Source organism: Macaca nemestrina, chromosome 6 (assembly GCF_043159975.1).
Source record: "Macaca nemestrina isolate mMacNem1 chromosome 6, mMacNem.hap1, whole genome shotgun sequence".
Classification (NCBI taxonomy): domain Eukaryota; kingdom Metazoa; phylum Chordata; class Mammalia; order Primates; family Cercopithecidae; genus Macaca; species Macaca nemestrina.
This window is the reverse complement of record NC_092130.1, coordinates 49195960-49223366: the sequence shown is the minus strand read 5'-3', so window position 1 is coordinate 49223366 and position 27407 is coordinate 49195960. Positions and strand designations below refer to the sequence as shown.

General features: G+C 40.6%; 1 long non-coding RNA gene across 3 annotated transcripts in view; it reads right to left on the bottom strand.

Moving 5' to 3' along the window:
- LOC105467205 (uncharacterized) overlaps positions 1-15886 on the bottom strand; it is a 49913-nt gene extending 34027 nt beyond the window's left edge. For 2 of the 3 annotated variants that reach the window (XR_978699.3, XR_011624696.1), the window contains exons 1-2: positions 15769-15886; positions 14005-14229 (exon numbers count right to left, since the gene is read on the bottom strand). This is a non-coding gene — a long non-coding RNA (uncharacterized lncRNA). Of the gene's footprint in view, positions 1-412; positions 1283-14004; positions 14230-15768 lie in introns of those variants that run through there. The other variant, XR_011624697.1, reaches the window with a different exon arrangement.
- Positions 15887-27407: the final 11521 nt, after the last annotated feature.

The following is a 27407-nucleotide window of genomic DNA, read 5'->3' as shown; positions in this document are numbered from 1 at the left end:
TAGTATTTACCTAAGAAAAATGAAAGAATTTTCTATACAAAGATTTATTTATATTAGCTTTATTTGAAATGGCCAGAAACTGGAAATAACCCAAATATCATCAACAGATGAAGGGCTGAATTGCAGTATATCCATACAAATGCAAACAATGGAATACTTCTGAGGAATAAAAAGAAACAGCAATAGCTATATGTCACCTCATGGATGAATCTCAAGATATTTATCCTGAGTGAAAGAAACCAGACCAAAAAAAAAAAAAAAAAAAAAAAAAGGTGTATATTATATGACTCCCATGTATATGAAATTTTAGAAACTACAAACTAATTCATAGTGTTACTGGCAGGTGCCCCAGATTCTTGCAATCCCCCAGTATAGAAATCAAGAGAGATCACCAAACATAGCAGCAAAGGAAACTTTATTCAACTTGTGCACAAGAAGCCAGCACCATGAAAGCAAAAGGAATGGGCTGCTCCTTGAGGGTAGTGTGTGGATTAGTTTTAATGAGTCTCTCTATAGGGAAGGGTTGGGTCAGCGCATGTATGGGAGGGTTTTTTCTAGCACTTGCACAGTGGCTCCACATGCTTCTTCATACATCCGATGTAGCATTAGTATTTTAAATCTTCATGGTCTGGGTGTGATTGTTAGCATTAAAATGAGGAAGGGGTAACTGTAAGTTGGAGATGAAGTCTAGCTGCACATGCAGAGCCCTGGGGAGGTCCCTAGCTCCCTGAAGGACGAAGTTGTTTTTAATAGTTTCTTAGGCATTTTGTTACTAATTGGCTGAGAGGTAAGCTAGCACTTAAGCAAGGGGCTTTTGTTCTTTTCCTCCAGACCACATTAAAACGGAACCAACCAGTCTGCCTGTCTCAATAGTGACAGAAAGCAGATCAGTGGTTTCCAAGAGATGAGGGCAGAGGGACAGGTGGGCGAGAGGGATTAAGAATGGGCATGAGGTAATTTGGGGAGGATGATATAGTTTGGATATTTGCTACCCTCAAATCTCATGTTGAAATGTAATCCCATTGTTGGAGGTGGGGACTGGTAGGAGGTATTTGGATCATAGGCATGGATCCCTCATGCATGGCTTAGCACCATCACCTTGGTGATGAGTGTGTTCTCTCTCGGGCAGCTCATGAGAGACCTGGTTGTTTAAAACAGCTTGGCACGTCTCCCTATCTCTGTTGCTCCTACTCTTGCCCTGTGATAAGCCGGCTCCCTCTTCATCTTCTTTCATGACGCCTCATCAGAAGTGGAGCAGATGCTGGTGTCATGCTTGTACAGCCTGCAGAATGGTGAGCCAATTAAACCTCTTGTCTTTAGGAATTGCCCAGCCCCAGGTATTCCCTTATAGCAACGCAAACAGACTGATACAGAGGTAATGGATGCAATTTATTTTAACATATTTGTGAATCTCCTTATATGTAGTTCCACCTTGCTTTTAACCACTTCCTTCATTAGTCATTAACTTTTCACTTTACACTAAATGCTTACTAAAATATAATTACATATTCAACATTTTCTTTGTTCACCACTGCTTCTTGAATCCTTCTTCCTTTTTGAATTCAATTTCCTCCTTCTTGAAGTACGTTCTTAATAGTTTTTTCAGTGAAACTGTCCCTAAAAATATTTATCTTCACCCTTAATCCTGAATAATAGTTTGGTATAGAATTCTAAATAGGCTTTATTTTCCTTTAACACTTCACAGATAATATTGCATTATCTTTTACCCTCTCATTTTACTGCTGAAAAGTCTATTATCTCTTTGCAAATCCTTTTGGCTAATCCACCCTTTCTTTATGATTGCTTGTAAGATTTTTGTCTTTTCTTTGGTATTCTAGGTAGAGGTTTTATTTTTATTTATCCCACTCAACACTTGGTCTATTTCCTCTTACTGAGGATTTATGTTGTGCATCAATTCTAGAAAATTTTCATCCATTTTCAAATACTACCTCACAAAAACTCTCTATTCTTTCTTTCTTTCTTTTTTCTTTTTTCTTTTTTTTGAGATGGATTCTCACTCTGTTGCCCAGGCTGGAGTGCAGTAGCAGGATCTCAGCTCACTGCAACCTCTGCCTCCCAGTTCAAGTGGTTCTCCTGCCTCAGCCTCCCGAGTAGCTGGGACTACAGGTGTGCACCATCATGCCCAGCTAATTTGTGTATTTTTAGTAGAGATGAGGTTTTGCCATGTTGACCAGGCTGGTCTTGAATTCCTGATCTCAAGTGATCCGCCCTCCTCGGCCTCCCAAAGTGCTGGGATTACAGGTGTGAGCCACCACACCCCGCCATCTCTATTCTTTCCTACAAGAATTCTTGTCAGACATCTCTCATTGTGCTTCATTCTGGTTAATTTGCTTAATTTCACAAATTTGGTACCTGCTGTAATTCACTACTCTCCTTAGTTGTGTCTAATCAGCTGTTTATCCACACCATGTATTTCTTATTTAATTTTATTGAGTTTATTTTTTAATTGCTACATTATTAGAAATAAGTTGTTAGGAAAATTCATTGTTCCTTTTTCACAGTGATTTGTTTAATTTTGGTTCCTCATTTATTTCACCATTTAAATATTCTAATTTATACTTTCTTTCAGAATGTCCTAACCTATCGAGTACTGCATGGTCAATACTCCTCTTTGCTCACCACACATTCTTTCCTCATGTGTCTTGTCATTTTTTATTGTGGGTACATCTTGAATGGCAATTGTTAATTCTATGAAGATATGTTGAGTTGTGGATTGTGGAAACGTCCCTCCAAATAGATTTTGTGCATGCCTTTGCTAGGCACCCTGAGGGTATTTTGGAGACTTCCATACCATACAAATCATTTAAAATTAAATTGCCTGGTGCAGTGGTTCATGCCTGTAATCCCAGAAGGGGATTTTGGAGGACGAGGCAGGAGGATTGCTTGAGCCCAGGATTTCAAGATCAGCCTGGGCAACATTGCAAAACCCCATATCTACAAAAAATTTTAAAAATGAGCCGGGCTCGGTGGCACATGCCTGTAATCTCAGCTACTGGGGGGCTGAGGTGGGAGGATCACTTGAGCCCAGGGAGGTAGAGGCTGCAGTGAGCCATGATGGCACCACTGGACTTCATCCTAGGTGACAGAGTGAGACCCTATCTCAAAAAAATAAAATAAAGTAAAATAAGTTTATTTAAATGCAATTAAATGTAATCTAAATCACCACATGTGTGGCAGTTTTTTTGTTTTGTTGTTTTGTTTTGTTTTTTGAGATGGAGTCTCACTCTGTCACCCAGGCTGGAGTGCAGTGGCGTGATCTTGGCTCACTGCAACCTCTGCCTCCTGGGTTCAAGCAATTCTCCTGTCTCAGCCTCCCAAGTAGCTGGGACTACAGAAGCCTGCCACCACGCCCAGCTAATCTTTGCATTTTTAGCAGAGATGGGTTTTTACCATATTGGTCAGGCTGGTCTTGAACTCCCGACCTCAGGTGATCCACCCGCCTCGGCCTCCCAAAGTGCTGGGATTACAGGCGTGAGCCACTGTACCCGCCATGGTGTGGCAATTTTTATCTCTCACCAGTGATTTTTTTCCCCCTACCCAGAGTCCCTGGAACCTTGCTGTCCTTAGGCTTATGGGGAGAGTTTCTCATCCGCCTTTCATGGCACTTACAATCTTTTGAAGGGTCCTAGCTTTATGCCAAGCCAAAAACGTAGTTCTGCTCTCTGCTGCACTCACCACTTATGGATATGTGTAGCTGTTAGGGTTTATTTCTAAGTTCCCTAATTACCTCCAGGACTACATCAGTGTCAGTGTACAGTTATGCACTACTTTGCTTTCAGATCTCTTTTCTTTCTGGCATATGGGAGTTCACAAGAACTCCCTTCTTGTGAGTTCAGCCATGTAGTATGTGCCAGAATGCAAAGAAATAACAAACAATTAGTGGGGTCATGTTAAAAGGACACAGAGGTCAGATTGAAGGAAGACTTGCTGATCAAACATGGGACAATTTATCATCAAAAATAATAATGACCATGATAGACTAGCACACTGTATAAATAATAATAATAATCCGACTGGGTGCGGTGGCTCACGCCTGTAATCCCAGCACTTTGGGAGGCCGAGGCGGGCGGATCTCCTGAGGTAGGGGGTTCGAGACCAGCCTGACCAACATGGAGAAACCCCGTCTCTACTAAAAATACAAAATTAGCCGGGCATGGTGGTACATGCCTGTAATCCCAGCTACTACTCGGGAGACTGAGGCAGGAGAATCGCTTGAACCCAGGAGGCAGAGGTTGCGGTGAGCCAAGATCACATCACTGCACTCCAGCCTGGGCAACAGGAGCAAAACTCCATCTCAAATAATAATAATAATAATAATAATAATCTATTAGTTCATAAAGATACTCAAAGAAAGAGAGAAGGTAAAAGGGGGGGAAGCTCATTTTTGTTCTCCAACTTTTAACTTTACTCTAGCTTTGAAGTTTTTCAAAATAAAATGTTGGAGGAAATTAAAATTGAATCTCATACATAATTTTGTTGTGGGTAGGGTTCTATTAACTTAGTCTACATGTTGCCAAACTCAGAATTCCAGATACCAATTCTTTTTTTCTTTTTCTTTTCTTTATTATTCTCATTATTATTATTATTATTATTATTTTGAGACAGGGCATTACCCTGTCACTCAGGGTGGAGTGCAGTGGCACAGTCATGGCTCACTGCAGCCTCAACCTCCTGAGCTCAAGTGATCCTCCTGCCTCAGCCTCCCAAGTAGCTGGGACTACAGGTACACACCACCACACCTGGCTAATTTTTTTTGTTTTAGTTTTATAGAGACAGGGTCTCACTATGTTGCCCAGTCTGGTCTTGAACTCCTGGCCTCAAGTGATTCTCCCACTTCAGCCTCCTAAAGTTCTGGGATTACAGGCGTGAACCACTGCACCCAGCCTGGATACTGATTCTTTTTGAAAAAAACAAGTTTCTAAAATGTCTTTCTGGCAATTCATTGTTAATAGCTCTGGTCTCCTGAGGATAAGAAATCTTATTCAATGAAACGTGATTCGGGCCTTTAGGATTTTTGCTTCTGCTATAATCTTTTCCCCAATTTCAACTGAATGCAATCTCTTCATTTATTCAACCAAGATTAACTGAATACTTGCCCAGGGTCAGTCTCAAAGACAGGTGCTAGTGATTCAAAGACAAGACAGTCTAGTGTGGAAGACCAGCAAGGAAGTAGGCAATTCCCATGAAACTAGCGCTAATTAGCAATTAAATACAGTATTTTAAAAATATAAAAATAATGTATTAGAACGAGCTTTGTAAAATATAATAAAAACACAATGTGATGTATTTAAGAAATAACCTGGTATGAAATAATTCACACCTAACACCATTTTTAAAATGCAAATTGGAGGTGAGTGCGGTGACATGTGCCTGTAGTCCTAGCTACTCAGGAGGCCGATTACTTGAGCCCAGGGAGTTCAAGTCCACAGTGAGCTGTGATCACATCTGAGAATAGTCACTGCACTCCAGCCTGGGCAACACAGTGAGACCATGTCTCCAGAAGAAAAAAAAATTAAAAATATATAAATTCGAAAGAGAAACACAGGATTTTGTTTGTGAGGGAGGAGTACTTTGAGGGATCTTAAGCTTCCTGCCACAAACTGCTCTATGTAGCTTTTTTCCTCTTATCTTTTACTGTGGCAATGGAACAGTAAAAAGTCTACTGTGTTTTAGACAGGATTCCCAGAGAAACAGACTGATGTAGAGATTTATACACAGGAGCTTTAAATTAGGGAGTGCTCTCAGGAAGTGAGGGAAGCAAGATTGGAGGGAGTGGTTGAATTTCAATGCAGCTGCAGAGGGGGCCTGGAGCTGAAATAGCCTTCAGAATTGTTCTGAATTGAAGCAAAGGGACCAGGCTTTTGTTCCCTGGCATTGAGGACAGGCCTGCCCCAGGGAAGAGACATAACCTTGGTGAGACAATTCCCATCAGTGGGGCAACTCTTAGAAAGAGCCATAGCTGTCAGCTTCTGCAGCCAACACTCTCAGGAGCTAGGGAAATAAATGCCTGGTTCTGAAGGGGACATCTGGATGGTGCACAGAATTCACTACATCAAATAAGGCTTTTCCATAATTAGCTCAAATTGCTGAAGCAAGAGAAGCAAAACTGTAAAGCTGAGTGTTTCTCTTCTGGTCAGTAAGGACCTCAGAGACAGTCTGTTGCCTACTCAAACCAAAAGAAAAATGACAAATCCATTCAAAAAGAACTAATTCCAAACTGAGATTCAAGGTGAGTTCATTAAATAAATATCAGTCTAGCACCACCCAGAGAAAAGCCCACCAAAGAGGAAGAAGGAGAGACTGAGTTCTAGTCACAGCTGTGTCGCTGAAAATAGGGTGTCTGAGCAAAGCACTGATCATTCCTGGGCTTCTGTTTCTTTTCCTGTACAATGAGAAGTCTGGACTAGATGATGCATTAGTTAGAATTATTTTAGTTGAAAGTAACAGATACTCATTTTAGCTAGCCTTAAAAAGAAAGGAGAGAGAGAAAAGAATGGAGGAATTGGTTTAAAGAATAAATTTGTGTCTTGTAGACCTATGTGTTGGAGCTGGGCTTACAGAACCATCTGGAATGCTATAGGCAGCCTAGGGATGCCCTGCACCCCCTAACTCTGCTCTTTTGTCATTCTTCACTATTGCTGCAGTCCACCTTACTCTGTTTTTTAGTTTACATGATGAAAACAGCTACTGACAGTCGGTCCTGAGTTTTCAACTCCTCTACTCAGTAGAGCACCCACACTCAAGCTAAAATCTCTTTATCTGAATTCTATGTTGTCTGAGAACAGAGTTCATTGGCCTTGAAAGAGAACAACCTCTCATTCAAAAACCTGTGTCTAGAAAAGGAACTCAGTGGAGAAGTTTCCAGAAAAGATTTAGAGGAATGTTTGGCAACGAAGATGTTCACTGTGTTATCTGTACAATCCTTTATTTTATGAAAGAATTAACTATTTAAGTAATAAGATTTAATTACTTTCTCACTGCTCCTAAAGTGATGCTTTAAACTGTCTTTTAAAAATTATGATGGTTATTTAAAATATATAAATTGCTATTGGAAATGTGACAATAAATGAGGGAAGCTGAAGCAGAAAACTCTCAGCAAAATTCATTTATAAATTCACTTTTCTGTTCAGACCCGTAACAAAACCGATAGTGTTCAACTGGTAATAACACATCAAGCAGTACACAAAGAACATTTTCAGAGGAGGAAAATGCTCAGTGTTTACACAACTTTGTAGTTTTTCCTGACTCCTGATTGGTTTATGGCTTAGGCCAATTTCTGACATTCCCTTTAAATAAAAGTCATAGTCTAGGCCAAGCACAGTAGCTCACGCCTGTAATCCCAGCACTTTGGGAGGCCAAGGTGAGTGGATCACTTGAGCTCAGGAGTTTGAGACCAGCCTGGGCAATATAGAGAGACCCCGTCTGTACAAAACAAAATACAAAATATATTAGCCAGGCATGGTGGTGTGTGCCTGTAGTACCAGCTACTTGGGAGGCTGAGATGGAAGGATTGTCTGAACCCAGGAGGTCAAGGCTGCCATGAGCTGTGGTCACACCACTGAACTCTAGCCTGGACAACAGAATGAGAACCTGTCTCAAAAAAACAAAAACAAAACAAAAAACATTATAGTCTATAACCAAAAGTGTAGCTGTCAAAAGGGTTTGTGAAAAAATTGACAGAGGCCATTGACACAGGGTGAGATTACAGGGACACAGTCTGCTTTAATTTAGCTAGAGGACACAGCTCATCTACACACAGAGCAATGGACGTTGCAGTGTTTCCAATCCTGGGTGCAAACATCCCTAACCTTTAGGTCCCCACAAAGATGTCAAGCTGCCAATAAAATGACGTGGGTGTGGGGGATTGTCCAGTCAACTCCTTGAAGAAGTCTATTCCCTTCCATCCATAAAGAGAAGTTTATACCACATTAATCCTTCCAGACCATCCTGAAGACTCTCACCACATGACTACCTGAGGAAGGGTTCACTGGAGAAGTTGATACTGATTCACTCAGTCTTACCATAGATACTTAAAAAAGAGCTAAGGTAGTTTAGACTGGATGAATTAATATCAACTCTACTGAATAATCATCAGGCAGGATCAGGCCAGGGAGCTGCCTGAGATCTATTCTTGTACCAGATTTTCGCTGATGCAAGGAAATAGACAAATGCATAATTATTTGATAATTTTGGTGGCAGACTACAGCAGTCCTTTGACCAAATCTAGTCTTCCACCTGTTTTTGTAAATAAAGTTTGATTTGAATATAAGTATGCCCATTATTTTCATATTGTCTATGGCTACTTTCTTGCTACAGCAACACAGTTGAGTAGTTGTGACAGAGACTATATGGCCCACAAAGCCTAAATTATTTACTATCTAATTCTTTACATAAAAAGTCTGATGATTCCTGGTCTAGAAACAAAGAAATTAATTTTCCTATGCTATCTGTATTGGCAATTTAGAGCATTCCAAATTTGGCACATAATTATACATAATTCTGCTTTCAAAGGCTTATGTTTTCTGAAAGTGCCTCTCATATAGGCTTGTCTCAAAAGCATGATTTAGAAAAGATTTCTTTTCAACAAACAGTACTGAGTGAATAGGACATCAACATGGGAAAAAACTACTGGACAGTGTCTCACAAAAATCCATTTTGAATGGTATGTAGATCTAAACATGAAGGAGAAAACAATACAACTTTTAAAGGAAAATGTAGGAAAATATCTTCAGGACTTTGGGGTAGGCAAAGAGTTCCCATCTATGACTCAAAAAAGCATTAACTGTAAGGGAAAAAATTGATCAGTTGAGCTACATTAAACTTAATAACCTCTGTTTGCCAAAGACACCAATAAGAAAATGAATAGGCAAGCTCTAGAATGGAAAAAGATATTTGTGATACATATATCTGATTCGTATCCAGAATATATAAATACTTACAAAAACATACACTAGAAAATGAGGCTGGGCACAGTGGCTCACGCCTGTAATCCCAGCACTTTGAGAGGCTGAGGTGGGTGGATTGCTTAAGCTAAGGAGTTGGAGACCAGCCTGGGCAACATGACGAAACCCTGTCCCTACAAAAATTTCAAAAATTAGCCAAGGCAGGGTGGTGCATGCCTGTAGTCCCAGCTACTTGGGAGGCTGAGGCAGGAGGATCACTTGAGTCTGGGAGGCTGCAATGAGACATGAATCACGCCACTGCACTCCAGGCTGGGCGAGAGAAAGACCCTGTCTCAAAAAAAAAAAAAGAAGAAGAAGAAGAAAAGAAAAAGAAAAATGAGCATAAGACTTGAATAGACACCTCACAGAAGCAGATCTCTAATTGGCCAATAAACCCATGAGAAGGTGTTCAATGATATTAATCATCATGAGAATGGAAAATAAAACTACAGTGCAGTATCACTACATGCCCCCCAAAATGACTAAAATAACAAATAATACCAAGGGTTAGCAAGAATATGGAGCACTTGGAATTTTCACATGCTGCTGATAGGAATGCAAATTGGTACAACTTTGGAACTATGCTTGGTAGTATATACTATAGCTGGACATATACATATCCCATGACTCAGCACTTGCACTCTGAGGTATGGAACGATGTCCACTGAAAGATATGCACAAAAATGTTCACGACATTACTATTTGTATTAGCCCAAATGAAACAACTCACATGACTAATACAGTAGAAAGAGTAAATGGTATATTCATACCATGAGATACTATACAGCAATGAGAATGAAAGTTTGAAAACAGGTAAAATTGAATATAATGTCAAATCAAGATAATGGTTATCCTTGTTGTGGGGGAGGAAATCACCTGATGGGGACAGGAGGGGGATCCCCTTCTGGGATGCTGACAATGTTCTGGTTTTTCATCTGGGTGCTGGTTAGATATAGATGTTCAGTTATGAAAATTTGTTGGTTGTGTGCTTATGATTTGCGTGATTTTGTATATTTGTTATACTTTAATTAAAATGTTTATATTTGTAAAAGGCTAAAGCCAATCTATGTCTTAGAAGTCAAGATAGTGGATAACTTTTGAAAAAAGACGGATAATGATTAAGAAAAAGAACAAGGAACTACTAGGATGCTAGCAATATTCTATATTTTGATCTAAGTGGAGGTTATGCAATTGTGAGAATTCATTGAGCTCATACACTTGTGATTTGTCTGCTTTTAATTGTTATAAGAAAATGTTGTACTAAAAATGTTATGCTATGAGAAAAATTTTTATTTTAAAATAAAATGTAATTTATGTTAGGTTGTTATAGCTTGTGATCTTGACATAGTGACTTCAACATATTACATAGTTGGGGAAAAAGCATTTTTGTTATTGATAATGGTGTAGACTACACAAGTAAGCGATAAGCCTACAATCCTGTAATATTTCAAGATTTAAAAATCATCAGTAACCATTTAAGTCTGGCACTGGGAAGTCACCTCATGGCAGCTCATATATAAGCCCACATTTGTTGCTTATTCTCAATGTATCTCAATATCCTTTCAGAAGAATAAAATTCTGACCCTTTAAACTCAAAATAAAGTCTGGCCATTTTTTCTTTTTTTTTTTTTTTTTTTTTTTTTTTTTTGAGACGGAGTCTGGCTCTGTCGCCCGGGCTGGAGTGCAGTGGCCGGATCTCAGCTCACTGCAAGCTCCGCCCCCCGGGTTTATGCCATTCTCCTGCCTCAGCCTCCCGAGTAGTTGGGACTACAGGCGCCCGCCGCCTCGCCCGGCTAGTTTTTTGTATTTTTTAGTAGAGACGGGGTTTCACCGTGTTAGCCAGGATGGTCTCGATCTCCTGACCTCGTGATCCGCCCGTCTCGGCCTCCCAAAGTGCTGGGATTACAGGCTTGAGCCACCGCGCCCGGCCAGTCTGGCCATTTTTTCTAGGTATTGTAAGGCTTTAATACTTCCCTCCATGACAGTGAACAAGTAAGATTAACACAATTCAATGAGATGAGTCATTAACTCTTGTACTCAGAACTTGGGCTGCTATAACATCACTTTAAAAACATCATGTTGTGGCTTTGATACACAATGCAGAAAGAGGCAAGGCATGGTGGCTGACTCCTATAATCCTAACACTTTGGGAGGAAGAGGCAGCCAAATCGCTTGAGCTCAGGAGTTCAAGACCAGCCTGGGAAACATGACAAAACCCCATCTTTACTACAAATTTAACAATTAGCTGGGTGTGGTGGAATGTGCCTGTAGTCCTGGCTACTTAGGAGACTGAGGTGGGAGAATCACTTGAGCCTGGGGGGCAGAGGTTGCAGTGAGCCGTGATTGCACCACTGCACTCCAGCCTGGGCAACAGAGCAAGAAACTGTCTCAAACAAACAAAAAAAGTTGTGGGTTGCCACAGCAACTGTAATATGGAATAACATTTTGATTACTTCTGCTTGTAATCACTCTAATTCCTCTATATTTCATGCCAGTATGTTTGATCAGGGATTACTGAGAAATATTGAATTTTTATACATGTAAGTTGTCAGCGCATAATGTTGTGGTCATATGCTTACATTTAATTATGCCATTGTTTTAAGAATAACCCTGTTTTAAAAATACTTTTGACCTTTATCTCAGAAATTTTTTTTTTTTTTTTTTTTTGAGACAGAGGCTCTGTCACGCAGGCTAGAGTGCAGTGGTGCAATCTCCACTCACTGCAACCTCCTCCTCACGGTTCAAGCAATTCTCCTGCCTCAGCCTCCTGAGTAACAGGGACTACAGGCATCCACCACCATGCCTGGCTAATTTTTTGTATTTTTAGTAGAGACAGTGTTTCACCGTATTAGCCAGGATGGTCTGGATCTCCTGACCTCGTGATCCGCCCACCTCAGCTTCCCAAAGTGCTAGGATTACAGGCGTGAGCCACTGGACCCGGCCAGAAAATATTTCTAAGCAAGCAGCAAATAACACTTATTTTCATCTGCAGCATCATAGTTAGCTAAGTGACTTTAGGGTACCTTGATACAATATTCCATTATAGATGTAGAAAACAAGCTAGAATGACAGAAGATAATACATTATTTGCGATCACAAAATAAATCAAGGCAGAACTGTTACTGGAATTGTACTCAGGATGAGCCATTCACCAGTTATTATTTTCCTGACACGTATGCAATGATGCTATGGCCTGATTACTAGAGCACAGTTCAGTAGAACGTGCATGTCTCTATGCACATTTGACCACATTTCCAAGTCCTACATACTCATCTGTGTGTCTGCCAAACCGAAATGTCTATAGGAGTACCTCCCAGAAACTTTTTTTTTTTTTTGAGACGGAGTTTCACTCTGCCGCCTAGGCTGAAGTGTGGTGGCGCAATCTCGGCTTACTGCAGCCTCCACCTCCTGGGTTCAAGCGATTCTCCTGCCTCAGCATCTCGAGTAGCTGGGACTACAGGCGCCCGCCACCACACCCGGCTAATATTTTGTATTATTAATAGAGATGGGGTTTCACCATGTTGACCAGGCTGGTCTCAAACTCCTGACCTCAGATGACCCACCTGTCTTGGCCTCCCAGAGTGCTGAGATTACAGACGCCTAGCCTCACCAGAGACTTTAAATCAAGCTTGAGCAACCCACAGCCCACAGCCACATGGAGCACAGGATGACTTTGAATACCACCCAACACAAATTCGTAAACTTTCATAAAACATTATGAGTTTTTTTATTTTTTTATTTTTATTTTATTTTATTTTTAGCTCATCATCTTTCATTAGTGTTAGTGTATTTTACATGTGGCCCAAGACAATTCTTATTCTTCCAATGTGGCCCAGGGAAGCCAAAAGGTTGGGCACCCCTGCTTTAAATGTTCTGCTCATCTATTCTGTCTTCCAGTCAAATCAATATTCATCAACACCTTCCTGTATGCAAAGCACAGCATTAGCTACTATACAAAATACCAAAAAAAGTGAGAAATGTGACCTCACTCTCAGAATTCACAATGTAATATTCTCTTGTGTGAGCACATTATTAGTGAAAAAAAACAAAAAACAAAATAAGTGGCTCTAGAATACCCATTTTTTTTCCCAAAAAGTTAAGCTTCTCACACTACTTCTATTTCAGGATGGAGAAACTTAATGCCTAACGGAGCATCTGACTTATTTGTTTCATTTTTTTCTCCTCAACAAACAGTTTCTAACGCTTACTTACAAAATTGAATTCTTCTTTCTCATTTTTTCACCTTCATTTACAGCAGTTTTTCCTCTCCCTTTTCCCACTTCCCATTAGCTCTTTTCCATAGGTGAATTCCATAAATTTAATATTTTATTAATTGTTAATTGTTGATAATGAGAAGAATATAGCAAGTTACCATTGATTCATATGTATACCTGAAGTCAGAAATCATTTCGATAATATATGAAGAATATTTAGTCAATATAATTTTAGCATGATTAAACAATTAGCAGTGTGAATAAGAAATCACTCCCAAACCTTTCAGACAGCTCTGACTCATCATTACATAATGCTCACATGGATGAGTGTTTGAGAAATTGTTTGAATTTATAAGAAAGAGTAGCTGAGTGTTTCTACTTTAATATGTCTGTGATGACAAGAAATTTTCACTCAATCAAATTTTACTAATTTGGGATGGAATCTCATAATACAAAGATGAAATGGATTTTTCGCAAGCACACAGGAAGTCAGTAAGGAGTTCTTGGCCATCCAAAAGTCTCTAAGTCCTGAGACAGATTTTTATATACTGGTTAAAAGCATAGGCTTTTGCTACAAGATGGCCTGGGCTGGCCCCCAGCTTCCTCTGTCCCTCAGTTTCCACATCTGTAAAGGCAGAATGAATAATAGTCCTACCTGAAATTAATTAATATATTTGAACTAGTTAGAACAGTACCTGGCACATTATAAGCACTGAACATGTTAGTTATTCTTTGCATTATTTGAGAATGACATTGAACCAAAGAAACTAAGACTTTGGTAAATGAAATTTTAAACAAACATAAAATGAATGGAGGTGGAGACTCACCCATGTTGCTGCACTTGCTTTTGTATTTCTACTGCATGTATGTTGTCAGCTGAGTACCCTGCAATCTTGTTTTGGCCTCATATGGCACACTAGCTGCTCCTTGTCCAGTTGTTTTATCTCGGCGTCTTCTTTAACAGTGAGATATGCATTGGTGTGGACACAGAAGAGGATGCGAGTCGGGGGCCATGGCACCCTTCACTTCTCAATACCATTCCCAGTGATTCCCTCAGAAAGACAGAGACAATGACAATATCATTTTCTACCTTCATCCTGCCACTTACTCCAGCCTTTGCTTCTGACTCTGTCCCTGCTGCCAAGCTTTCAGCTTTGTCCTAGATTCAGGACTCCAGCCCTCTAACCCTGAAAAGTGTAATAAATGCTAACTGGCTTCTTAGCTAATGTAATTAAATCATTGGCACCCCATCCATTTTCTTAAAATAGTAGATTACTTTCTCTCCTACTTCCAAGCACTGTTTCTTAGCTAATTTGACTTGTCATCATCCTATCCATTTACTTAAAAATAGAAAATTGTTTTCTACCCTTTTTTCACTTCCTTTCCAATCCTATATGAACTCAAGTGATTATAAAACATAATTGTTTCTTTCTTTCCTCTAGTCCCACCAGAGATTTTAATCTAATATGGAGCATCTTCAGACCATCAGGAATGCCCCTTCTCTGGCTTTCCCCTAAAAATACCTGAAGCATGTTTTCGGTCATCTGGTCCTTGACCTTTGCTTTTGGGATAAGGCATGTTTCTGCAGGATGAGTACTGGGAGGATGTCTTAGGTGGGGACAACTGCCAACTTTGAAGCTGTCTTTTCACTGATTCAACAAACACTGTTGCATTCTTGTGATCAATATCACAACTCAGATCAAAAAATGCAATTTTCTACATAAATAAAAACTCTCCCCAAATTGCTTGTTACCATATATGAACTATTTCTGTTCTGTTTTAAAGCCCATTTATGTTTTGTTTATGTACTAGATCCTAATTCCTCTCACCCAGTAAAGGACATTGCTCCAATAGTTCCTGCTTCCTAGCCCAATTTTTCACCCTTCACTAAATCATTTCCATCAGCCTACTACAATGCCATTATTTGTAGCATCTGTAATAAAATGAACAAAAAACTCTTTTTTTTACTACTTCCCCCTCTATCTACTGCCCAATTTTTGATAGCTGAACTTCTTAATAGCCATCTGTAAATTCTGTCCTCAACTTTTCCCTTACACTGTCTTGAACTGACACCAATAAGGCTTTTGCCCAGATGACTCCACCAAAACTATTATCAATGCCACACCAAGTGTCCTCCATGTTGATCATTCCAATGGTCAATCCTTAGTCCTCATCTTATCTGACCAGCAGCATTTTATGACACTGATCATTCCCTCCTCCTTGTTGCACCCTCTACACTTGGCTGCCAGGATAGCACACCCTCTTGGTTTTCTTCTGTTTCTTCTCAGTATCTGGCTGATTTGGCCTTTACTGTCTAACCTCTCAGTGTTGGAATGCCCAGGCTCTGTCTTGAGCCTTTTTTTCTTCTCTCTCCACACTCACTTTCTTAAAAATCTCATCTGTTTCCTGGGCTGTAAATGCCACCTCTAATCTGACAACTCATAAATGTGTTTCTCCAACTCAAGCCTCTCTCTTGAACTCCTGACTCACATATCTAACTATCTAGTCAACATCTCCACTTGAATATCTACTGGATATCTCAAACTGAATAGATCTCATACAGAATTCCAGATCTTACTTTTCTAACCTACCTCATCTGCAGCTTTCATGGCAACTGCATCCTTTCATCTGCTCAGGTCGAAAGTCTTAGAGTTAGCTATGAATCCTCTCTCTCTCTCTCTCACACACACACACACACACACATCTCACATCCAGTCTGCCAGGAGTTCCTATTGGGTTCTCCCTTCAAATATATGCAGTATCTGACCACCCACCACTTCCATGGTTACTGCCCTGTTTTGAACCACCATCCTCTCTCACCTGGCCTAACCCAATAACTTCCTCCCTATCTCTCTTCCTCTAACTTAAACTCCATAGTCCATTCTCAAAACAGCAGCCAGTGAGCTTTATAAATGTAAGACAGCTGCTATCATTCGTCTGTTCAAAGTCCTGCAATAACTTCTCATTTTACTCAGAAAGAAAGCCAAAATTCTTACAAGAGGCTCAACATTGCCTCTTTTAAGACTAAGTGTGCTGAATGACCCCAGAGAAAAGGGTGACCACAGCAGATGCAGGAGCCAAAGCGGAAGGTCAGGCAAGGGAGTAGGACAAGGGAGCAGGACAAGCAGAACCAGATCTGGGTAGAGTGAAGGCATCGGGCCAGCAGCAGCCCATGTGGGGGTGCCTAGCAGGGGACCTAGAGGCAGAAGCAGCAGACTGGAGGACAGGGAATGGGGGACCACATGAAGCAACTATGGCAGGCAGAGAGGGTAAGCAGTGGCCGCTGTGTGAACACTGGCTTAGGTGGAGCCCTGAGCCAAGCTCAGAGGAGAGCAGCAGCCTGGTTGAAATTGAAGTGGTGGCACAGAGCCAGGGGAAGCCCAGGGCAAAGCAAAAGAATATCACACACTGTGGCTTCTCTTGATTGATGACACTATGTAACAACCTCTAAAAACCCTGAAGAGGTGTGCATAGGAGAGAACCTTGAAAGAGGTCTAGAGTTTTACAGTTATTTGTGTGAGAGCTTTCAAACTAATAGAATTTCAGGCCTAAATATTAAGGTGACTTTATGTGTACCCACAAGCCAGCAAGTTATAGGGACATTCAGAACTACATATTTGTTTATGACTGTCCTAAAAGAAACTGTCTCATGCAGTAGCAAGGTCAAGGTTTCTGCAAAACAAACACAGAGGCTAATCTTGTGGGTGATTGAATTACAAGGCAATTTGAATTTACAACCCCACAGGATCACTTTTGTTCAAGTACAACATTGATTGGGAAGAAGTGGGACTTTGGAAAGTGGTATGAGGAGTCTATAGAAAGATTTGAATGAAGCTTGGTCATTGACCTCTATGTTCTGCCAAGGCTCCTTTGCTTGCCCTTCTTCCCTGCCTGAGAAAGTCAGTCTCCCCTTGGATGAAGAACCTGAGAGAGTGACTTTGTAAGAGACAAATCCTCTTCAGGACCTATCCCTGCCATCTCTCATTGTTTCTAGACCTACAACCAGATTTAAATACCAGAGGGCCTCAGGAGGTCAGTTACCAAGTGTCACCTATGAGAAGGAGCTAAACACACCAAAAAAAAAAAAAAAAAAAAAGTAAGATCTTACCAACTGTGATAGATAAAAATGTGTGGAGCATGTTTGGTCTCCCAAGAGTGTTGGATCAGGGTGGAAGGAATTTAAAATAGGATCAGGTCAAATTTATTGATATGGGTACATGAAGCAGAGATTCTTGATTTGATGTGTTAGCTCAAGAAACTGAAAGTGGCTTTAACCATTTCCTTGACTGTTCACTGAAACCTGGAACCAAAGGATAATAGGTCCTGGGGTAGCAAGGATCAACTGGCCCTGTTTAATTGCCAAAGATAAGATGGGTATGGTTGACACAATTGGTGGCGAAGTGAAGTAGTAGCCAGAAAGGATTGACTTGCAGAAATTTTTGTTGTTAGCTAATTGCTCATGGTTGTCTCAAGTCTGAATTAGGTGGACAGTCTACTGAAATCTCACTTTAGTATAGCAATTTAGTATCATTTATATGTAGTATGATTTGAATAAGCAGGAAAGCTCTAGGTTTGATAAGCAGAAGTCTGACTTTAATTACACAACAGTCTTGGCCCTTTAACCAATTTCTACACTTGAACCAATTCACAAATTTGGAGACCCCTGAATAAAGAGGAGGCCAAGTTCCTGAAGGAACAATCCTGATACACAGCCAAAAGTTTATGTCATAAATCTCCCTCCTCACCTTCCCTAAAGGGGCCTGCAGTCATTCATTTACCAGGGTGATATGCACTGGGGAAGGTGGAATAGCCAAACTTTGTAGAGATTACAGAACACTGGCTTTAAACTGGCACTAATTCCTAGAAGGCCAAATCACTGCTATGGTCCACCAGCCAGAATAGGGGCATATGAATGAAGGTCAGGTGGTTATTGAAGTTTTGGCTATGATCGGCTTCAAAGCAAGTAGAGTAGGTTGTTGAACTCACCCTGTGGTGATTTTTCCAATTCTGGCACGTGTAGTTGGAATATACTTACTCAGAAGCTAGCAGTACCCCTGCATTGGTTTCCTTACTCTTGGAGTGAAGGTTATTATAGTAGAAAGGCCAAATGAAAGCTACCACAACTGCCTCTACTTACCAAATAAATGCTCTTACTGGTTTGCTTCCCTGATCAAACCCTAACTCATGCAATTACTAAGTAAGACTATTTTAGAGCTTATCTGAGTTACTAACATGATTCTAGCTATATATAGTTAGGCATAAATATAAAATAAAGAAGACTGACGACTTGCTCAGTTTAGCAGCTGGCCAGTCCAGAGGGAACACCATCGCATTGTTAATATTCATGACATTTTAAAAGAAATTACAAGGCTGGGTGATGACTCACGCCTGTAATCTTAGCACTTTGGGAGGCCAAAGTGGGAGGATCACTTGAACCCAGGAGTTCAAGTTTACAGTAAGCCATGATCATGCCCATGCACGCCAGCAGCCTAGGAGACAGAGTATGAAGCCCTGTCTCTAAAATAATAATAATAATAATTACAAGATGCAGTCTTATAAAGAAGAAAGACTTTACATCTCTTAAATCTCAATTATGTATATTGTTGGCCGGGTGCAGTGGCTCACGCCTGTAATCTCAGCACTTTGGGAGGCTGAGGCGGGTGGATCACTTGAGGTCAGGAGTTCTAGACTGCCCTGGCCAACATGGTGAAACCCCATCTCTACTAAAATACAAACTAATAAATAAATAAATTCTGTATTCGGTAGATCATGATTCAATGTCAGAATGAGTGGATTTGTTTTATAAAACTAAAATTGAACATTAATTTATAGAATTTTATTTTATTTTTGACTTATATTTAAGTATCCTTTGGCAACATTTCTTACCAAGTATAAAAGTGAAAAGTTCTGTTTATTTGCGTTACTGAAATCCAGTGGCTTTCAAATATGGGATAGTTAAATAATTTCCAGAATTCTAGAATTGGAGGTGATACAAAGAAGTTTGAAAAAGGAAATGTGGCTGGCTGCAGTGGCTCACGCCTGTAATCCGAGCACTTTGGGAGGCCAACGTGGGCAGAACACTTGAGTTCAGGAGTTTGAGACTTGCCTGGGCAACATGGCAAAATCCTATATCTACAAAAAAATACAAAAATCATCCGGGGACTGGGCGTAGTGGCTCATGCCTGTAATTCCAGCACTTTGGGAGGCCAAGGCAGGTGGATCACTTGAGGTCAGGAGTTAGAGACCAGTGTCCATGGTTAGTAGTGACCATGGTGAAACTCTGTCTCTACTAAAAATACAAAAAATTGCCAGGCGTGGTGGTGCGCACCTGTAATCCCAGCTACTTGGGAGGCTGAGACATGAGAATTGCTTGAACCTGGGAGGTGCAGGTTGCAGTAAGCTGAGATTGCACCATTGCACTCCAGCCTGAACAACAGAGCGAGACCTTGTCTCAAGAAAGAAAGAGAGACAGAGTGAGAGAGAGAATGAAGATTAAACACAGAGGAACTCTGGTCCTGATAGTTTTCCATTTCCTGTGAAGTCCATTGGAATACTGGCTTCAGTCTTTGACTTCTGTGAGATTTATATCCTTTATGTGAGTTACTCAAGGCTCTGTTCCCTGCAATATAAGACATATGACTCTAAAAGTAGTTAAGAATACATCAATTTTTCCTATAGTGCAAATACCAGCAGCCTTAGCTCCTTACCCTCTTTTAGGGTGTATATCCTCATCATGGACAGAATGTTTGTGTCCCCCTCAAATTCACACATTGAGGCTCTAATTCCCAGTGTGGCTGTATTTGGTAAGGGGCTGCTGAGGAAGTGATTGAGGTTATGTGACCATAAGGATGACTTTATAAGAAGAGACAACAGAGAGTTTGCTAACTTGCTCGCTTGAGCACATGCACCAAGCAAGGCCATGTGAGGACACAGCAGGAAGGCAGCAGTCTGCAAGCCAGGAAGACAGCTCTCACCAGAAACTATATTGGCTAGAACCTTAATCTTGGACTTCTAGCTTCTAGAGCTCTGAGAAAATTAATTTCTGCTATTTAAGCCATCCAGTGTGTGGTATTTTGTTGTGGCAGCTGGAGCAGACTAATACAATCCTGAGGTTCTTTCAGAAGTATGTCCTGAAGTTTCTGAAGTCCCAGAATGCTACTGTCTATGTGGAGCAAAATCAACTCATTCTCATGGAGAGAACCAGGCTCTCATTCCTAGAAATGTAAAAAACTACATGGAATTATAATTACCTTTTGGGGTGTGTGTGCGTGTGTGTGTGTGTGTGTGTGTGTGTGTGTGTTTGTAGAGACAGGGTTCTGTTGTCCAGAACTGGTCTCAAACTCATGGACTTGAGCGATCCTCCCACCCTGGCCTCCCAAAGTCCTAGGATTATAGGCTGCTGTACCCAGTCCATATAAACTGAACATTAATTAACCCTATACAATTTCTTCCTGTAGCCTGTAATTTAATTTACTATGTAATTTTATTTTTGTTGTTATTATTATTATTATTTTAATTGAGAGGGGAGTCTCACTGTGTTGCCTGAGATGGTCTTGAACTCCTGGGCTCAAGCAATTCTCCTGTCTCCTAAGTAGTTGAGACTATGGGCGCGTGCCACTGCACCTGGCTAATTCACTCTGTAATTGTTTTTTTAGCAATTTAAGAAAACTTGGAGCTCTGACCTAAAGTTGTTTGTTTGTTTGTTTGTTTGTTTTTAAATAAAGAAGAGAGAAAGGCCGGGCATGGTGGTTCATGCCTATAATCCCAGCACTTTGGGAGGCCAAGGTGGGTGGATCTCTTGAGCCCCGGAGTTTGAGACCAGCCTAGGCAACATGGGGAAACCTCTTCTCTATTAAGAATATAAAATTTAGCCAGGCATGGTGGCACGAGCCTGTAGCCCTAGCTACTCAAGTAGCTGAGGTAGGAAGATCACTTGAGCCTGGGAGATAGAGGTTGCAGTGAGTCAAGATCACGCCACTGCACTCCAGCCTGGGTGACAGAGCAAGATCTTGCCTCAAAAAAAGAAGAAAGAAAACTGTAACAGGTATCTATCTATGTACACAGAGCCAAGGTTTAACACTATCATTTTACCATGTTTTCTTTGAATATCCTTTCTTTTCATTTAAGAAATAAAATCTTTCCAATATCATTTATAAGCATGCTATTGATTTTATTTAATGATCTAGTACCCAGAAGCACTAGAAAGTTGCTGAACATCCTATTTTTTCTAATGACAATTCTGTCGCCTCCTTTTAACTTCGTGTAATTTCCTTTGGACTTATCCTATTGCCGAATCTAAGGCTTCCAGTACAATGTTCACTGGAAAGCATTAAGGGCAGGCATCTTTGTTCTGTACTTGTCTTCAAGGGAAATTTTTCTACTGTTTCACCACTCATGATGATGTTTGTTGCAGTTTACTGGATACCTATTTCAATTATTAATCAATTTTTGAAAATGGAAACCACTTAAGTATTTCAAACAGGAAAGTTAGCTCAGGGAACTAATTACAAAATTATTGAAAAGGCAGAGGGGCAAAAAAGTGAAAAATGGTGTTACTCCAAACCCAGGAAGGCTGTGCTTCTGAGCAGCTGCAGTACAGCTATTTCTGCTGCTGGAGGCTGCTGCAGAAGAAAACAAATGGGTTCTCTCCCTTTGCCACCTTTTAAATCCCCACCATTGTCTCCTACTGGCAGAATTGAACCAAACCACAGCAAGAGAACATGGGAAATGTGGTTGTCAGCCCTCCAGCCCTCCAGTGATAGAGAAGAGAAAATGCAAATGCAGGAAGGAAACCGAAAGCTAAAAATCAAATAAATTTCACAATATTCTCCTTCACATTAGGGAGTTTCTATCTATTTCTAGTCTTCCAAGGGGTTTATCGTCTGTTTACGTTTTCTGCACCTATTGAGACGTTAATATAGCTTTGGTTTTTAAATCTCTTAACGAGAATAATGAGTTATATTAAGGATTTTCTCATTGTTAAACCTGTTTTGCATTTCTACTATAAAGCCTACTTGATCATGATACATCTATAAACACATATATACACACACACACGTATGTATGTTTTCTATAGATGTATTTACCTGCTTAATTTTATTTCCTAACATTTTGTTTAGAGATTTTACATAAATGTTTATCAGCAGTATTGACCTTTAGTTTTTCTTTCTCCAGGCTGTCTTTGTGTAATTTTGTATCAAAGTTATACCAGTTATACCAGTTTGTGTCTTCTCCCTCCTTTTTAATTCTCTGGAAGATTAATTGTTATTTGAAGTTTGGCTTTTTAAAAATCTCCTATAAAACACTAAACCTAGTACTTTAAATGAGGATTTGTTTTAGATTAATGATTGTATTTTCATTCATATTTTTCTTTTTGAATCTGTTTCTGGAATTAATATTTTTCTAGAACATTATCTTTTTTTAAAGATTTTCAAATTTAGTGGCATAAAACTATTAAAAGTATTTTAAAATAATTTTTAATTTCCCAACTCTATCAGTTCATTTTTGTTGCATAACAAACCATGCAAAAACAACAAAAAAAACCATGTATTGTTTGTTATGATTCTGTGAGTTGGCTGAATGGTTTCTTCTGGGCCAGTTTGGTTGGGACCGAATGGTCTAATCTAACATGACCTTTCTCATATCTTTGGTGGTTGGCTGGTTGGTTAATCTAAAGAGGCCTATCTGAAATTATCCTGTCTTTTACTTGTGAGTTTAATAAGTTCACATTCATTGTGATTTCTGATGTATTTGAATTTATTACTACCAGTCTTACCTTTGCTTTTTGTTTCTTCCTTTTTGCCTTCTGTTGAAATCATTAACTTTTCTTTACCCTTCCTCTATTTTAGAATTTTTATACTTTTTTTTTTTGGAGATGGGGTCTCGCTCTGTCACCCAGGCTGGAGTGCAGTGGCATAATCTCCACTCACTGCAACCTCCTACTCCCAGGTTCAAGTGCTTCTCCAGCCTCAGCCTCCCAAGCAGCTGGGATTACAGGTGCGCACCATGACCCCTGGCTAACTTTTGTATTTTTAGTAGAGACGGGGTTTCACCATGTTGGCCAGGCTTGTCTCAAACTCCTGACCTCAAGTGATCTGCCCGCCTTGGCCTCCCAAAGTGCTGGGATTGCAGGCATGAGCCACCGCACCCACCCTAAAATTACTATACATTTGTTACCTTTTTTTTTTTTCTTCTGAGACAGGGTCTCACTCCAGTAGCCCAGGCTGGAGTGCAGTGGCTTGATCTCGGCTTACTGCAGCCTTGACTTCCCGAGCTCAGGTGATCCTCCCACCTCAACCTCCCTAGTAGCTGGGACTACAGGGATTCACCACCGTGTCCTGCTAATTTTTGTATTTTTTGTGGAGACGAGGTTTTGCCATGTTGCCCAGGTTGGTCTTGAACTCCTGAGCTCAAGTGATCTGCCTGTGTCGCCACCCCAAAGTGCTAGGATTACAGGCTTGAACCACCACACCCTGTCTATACCTATTCTTTTAGTGATTACCTTAAAATGTTGTCCTGGGAGCAGTGACTCATGCCTGTAATCCCAGCACTTGTGGGAGGCCGAGGCGGGTGGATCACCTAAGGTCAGGGATTTGAGACCAGCCTGACCAACATGAAGAAACTCTGTCTCTACTAAAAATACCAAACATTAGCCGGGTGTGGTGGCGGGCACCTGTAATCCCAGATACTTGGGAGGCTGAGGCAGGAGAATTGCTTGAACACAGGAGGCAGAGGTTGCAGTGAGCTGAGATCATGCCACTGCACTCCAGGCTGGGAAACAAAAGCAAAACTCGGTCTCAAAATAAAATAAAATAAAATAAAATAAAAACGTAAAATGTTATCCTGTCTTTAAAATAGCTCGTTTAAAATGTGTTTACCCTCTTTTTGACTAATTCTCATCATGCTTTTTCTGCCTAATTCCCATCATCTTCCATATTATTGTTCTCTGATATTTTAATTTATTTTAAAATATTTTATGTTTTGACTAGGCTGCACACAGTAAAAAAAAAGAAAAAAATTTTTGAAAGCTACAAAAAGGTATACAATGGAAAGGCTTCTTCCCATCTCTGTCCCTTGTTTCCAAGATCACCTTCTCAGAGGCAACCATTAGTACCAGCTTCTTGAATATCCCACCAAAGGCAATATATGCATATACAAACACATACAGGTGTCTGTATGTATTTTTTCCTTTCTCATATAAGGTATAGCAGCATAAGACCCACACTGTTCTACATGCTTTTTCATCTAAAAATATTTCTTGGAGATTATTTCCTATCAGTACATATATAGCTATAATTCTTTATAATTTATATAAACATTTATCGTAATACAATGGTTTTAAAATTCTTAAAATGGCCATTGTATGCATGCAGCATAATATATTTAATCAATCACCTACTACAGATATTTATGTTGTTTAATGTCTTTGCTATTAAAAACAATTTTTTTTTTTGGGGACAGAGTCTCACTCTGTCACCCAAGCTGGAGGGCAGTGACCTGATCTCGGCTCACCGCAACCTCCACCTCCCGGGTTCAAGCGATTCTCCCACCTCAGCCTCCCAAGTAACTGGGATTATAGGCATGTGCCACCACATCCAGCTAATTTTTGTATTTTTAGTAGAGACAGGGTTTCACCATGTTGGCCAGGCTGGCCTCGAACTCCTGACCTCAGGGGATCCCCCCTGCCCCTGGCTTCCCAAAGCGCTGGGATTACAAGTGTGAGCCACAGTATTCAGCCTAAAACCAATATTTTAGTGAATACATTTGTATACACCTCATTCTGCACATTATATGTATATTTGTAGCATAAATTCCTTAAAGGGCCTGCATCAAAGGGCATGTATGTTTCAATTTCAACCAATTCTCCAAATTTATTTCATTATCTTCTTATAGTCTGCCTCATTAAAACTTCCCATGTGCCCCTCTCCATACTTTTTCTGCTTTTATTGGTGGATGTTGATACTCAGGGCAACCTTGAAAGTCACATGTTGAAGAGGACAGAGTCACCATCAACCTATAGGTCCCTGAATGACTTCCTGGATCAGACCTCCATCCCTACCTTTTCCTCTTTCCTTATCTGCTCTCACCACTAGGAAATCCTGCATGGATTATTGTATGTGCAAGAAAAAAGAATTCTGTTGTATTAAGTAAATGAAATGATGAAATTTATTTGACGCAACAACTAGCATTTCCCTATCTAGTCACTCTACAAACTCACTGAATACATTTTTGCAAGAAATTGCTTTAAAAAAGATTTCTCTATATCCTTGCCAATGATTAGAAACATTCGTTGTTTGCAAATCAGATAGGTAAAGAATTCAACTTATTGAAGTTTTAAGTTGCATTTCTCTTATCGTATTAGGGTTTTCTGGATAAACAGAATCAATAGGAGATAGATAGATAGATAGATAGATAGGCCAGGCACCGTGGCTCATGCCTGTAATCCCAGCACTTTGGGAGGCTGAGGCAGGGGGATCACGAGGTCAGGAGTTCAAGATCAGCCTGGCCAAGATGGTGAAACCCTGTCTCTACTAAAAATACAAAAATTAGCCAGGTGCAGTGGCAGGCGTCTGTAATCCCAGCTCCTCGGGAGGCTGAGGCAGGAGAATCACTTGAACCCAGGCGGCAGAGGTTGCAGTGAGCCAAGATCATGCCACTGCACTCCAGCCTGGGTGACAGAGACCAAAAAAAAAAAAAAAAAAAAAAAAAAAAGATAGCTAGATAGATGAAGAGAAGATTTGTTATGGGAATTGGCTCATGCAATAATTATGGAGGCCAAGAAGTTCTTGCCATCTAGAAGCTAAAGAACCAGAAAAGTTGGTGGTCCAATGTCCAAGGGCAACAGAAGATGGATATTCTAGTTCAGAAGAAATAATTTGTCTTTCCTCTACCTTTTCATTCCAATAGGGTCCTCAGCAGACTGCATACTTGGTGAGGGCAAATTATTATTATTATTATTATTGAGACAGAGCCTCACTCTGTCACCCAGGCTGTAGTGCAGTGGCGCGATCTCAGTTCACTGCAACTTCTGCTGCCTGGATTCAAGTGATTCTCCTGCCTCAGCCTCCCTAGTAGCTGGGATTACAGACACCCCCCACCGCGTCCGGCTAAATTTTTTGTAGTTTTAGTAGAGGCACGGTTTCACCTTGTTGGCCACGCTGCTCTCAAACTCCTGACCTCGTGATCCGCCCGCCTCAGCGTCCCAAAGTGCTGGGATTACAGGCGTGAGCCACCGCGCCCGGCCGATGGGGGCAATTATTCTTTACTCAGTTTACTGATTCAAATGTTAATCTCTTCCAGAAATACTCTCACAGACACTTCTGGGATATTCCTTTTTTTTTTTTTTTTTTTTTTTTTGAGATAGAGTCTTGCTCTGTCACCGGGGCTGGAGTGCAGTGGCATGATCTTGGCTCACTGCAACCTCTGCCTTCTGGGTTCAAGTGATTCTCCTGCCTCAGCCTCCCAAGTAGCTGGAACTATAGATGTGCACCACCACGCCCAGCTAATTTTTGTATTTTTAGTAGAGACGAGGTTTCACCATGTTGGCCAGGATGGTCTCGATCTCTTGACCTCGTGATCTGCCTGCCTCAGCCTCCCAAAGTACTGGGATTACAGGCATGAGTCACTAAGCCTGGCCTATTTTTGTTTGTTTGTTTGTTTTTGGTTTTTGTTTTTTTCAGACAGAGTCTCACTCTGTCACCCAGGCTGGAGTGCCATGGCGTGGTCTCGGCTCACTGCAACCTCCCCCTCCCGAGTTCCAGCGATTCTCCCGCCTCAACTTCCCGAGTAGCTGGGACTACAAGCACACACCACCACATCTGGCTAATTTTTGTATGTTTAATAGAGATGGGGTTTCACTATGTTGGCCAGGCTGCTCTTGAACTCCTGACCTGGTGGATCCGCCAGCCTCAGCCTCCCAAACTGCTGGGATTACAGGTGTGAGCCACCGCACTCGGCCCCATCCAGAAATAATTTTACCAGCTATCTGGCATCCCTTAGGTCAGTCATGTTAACACATATAACTAACCCTCACACTTATTATGACTTAAGTTAAAAACCTTTTTTTATGTGTTCATATATTAAGAACCATTGGTATTTCCTTCTTTGTGAACTGTCACTTCACATCTTATGTCCTTTCCTTTATAGAATTGTTAGCTTTTTTCTTAGGTTTATCATATGAATTGCAAGTATTTTTTTCTCAGATTGTCATTTGTCTTTTAACTTTGTGTAT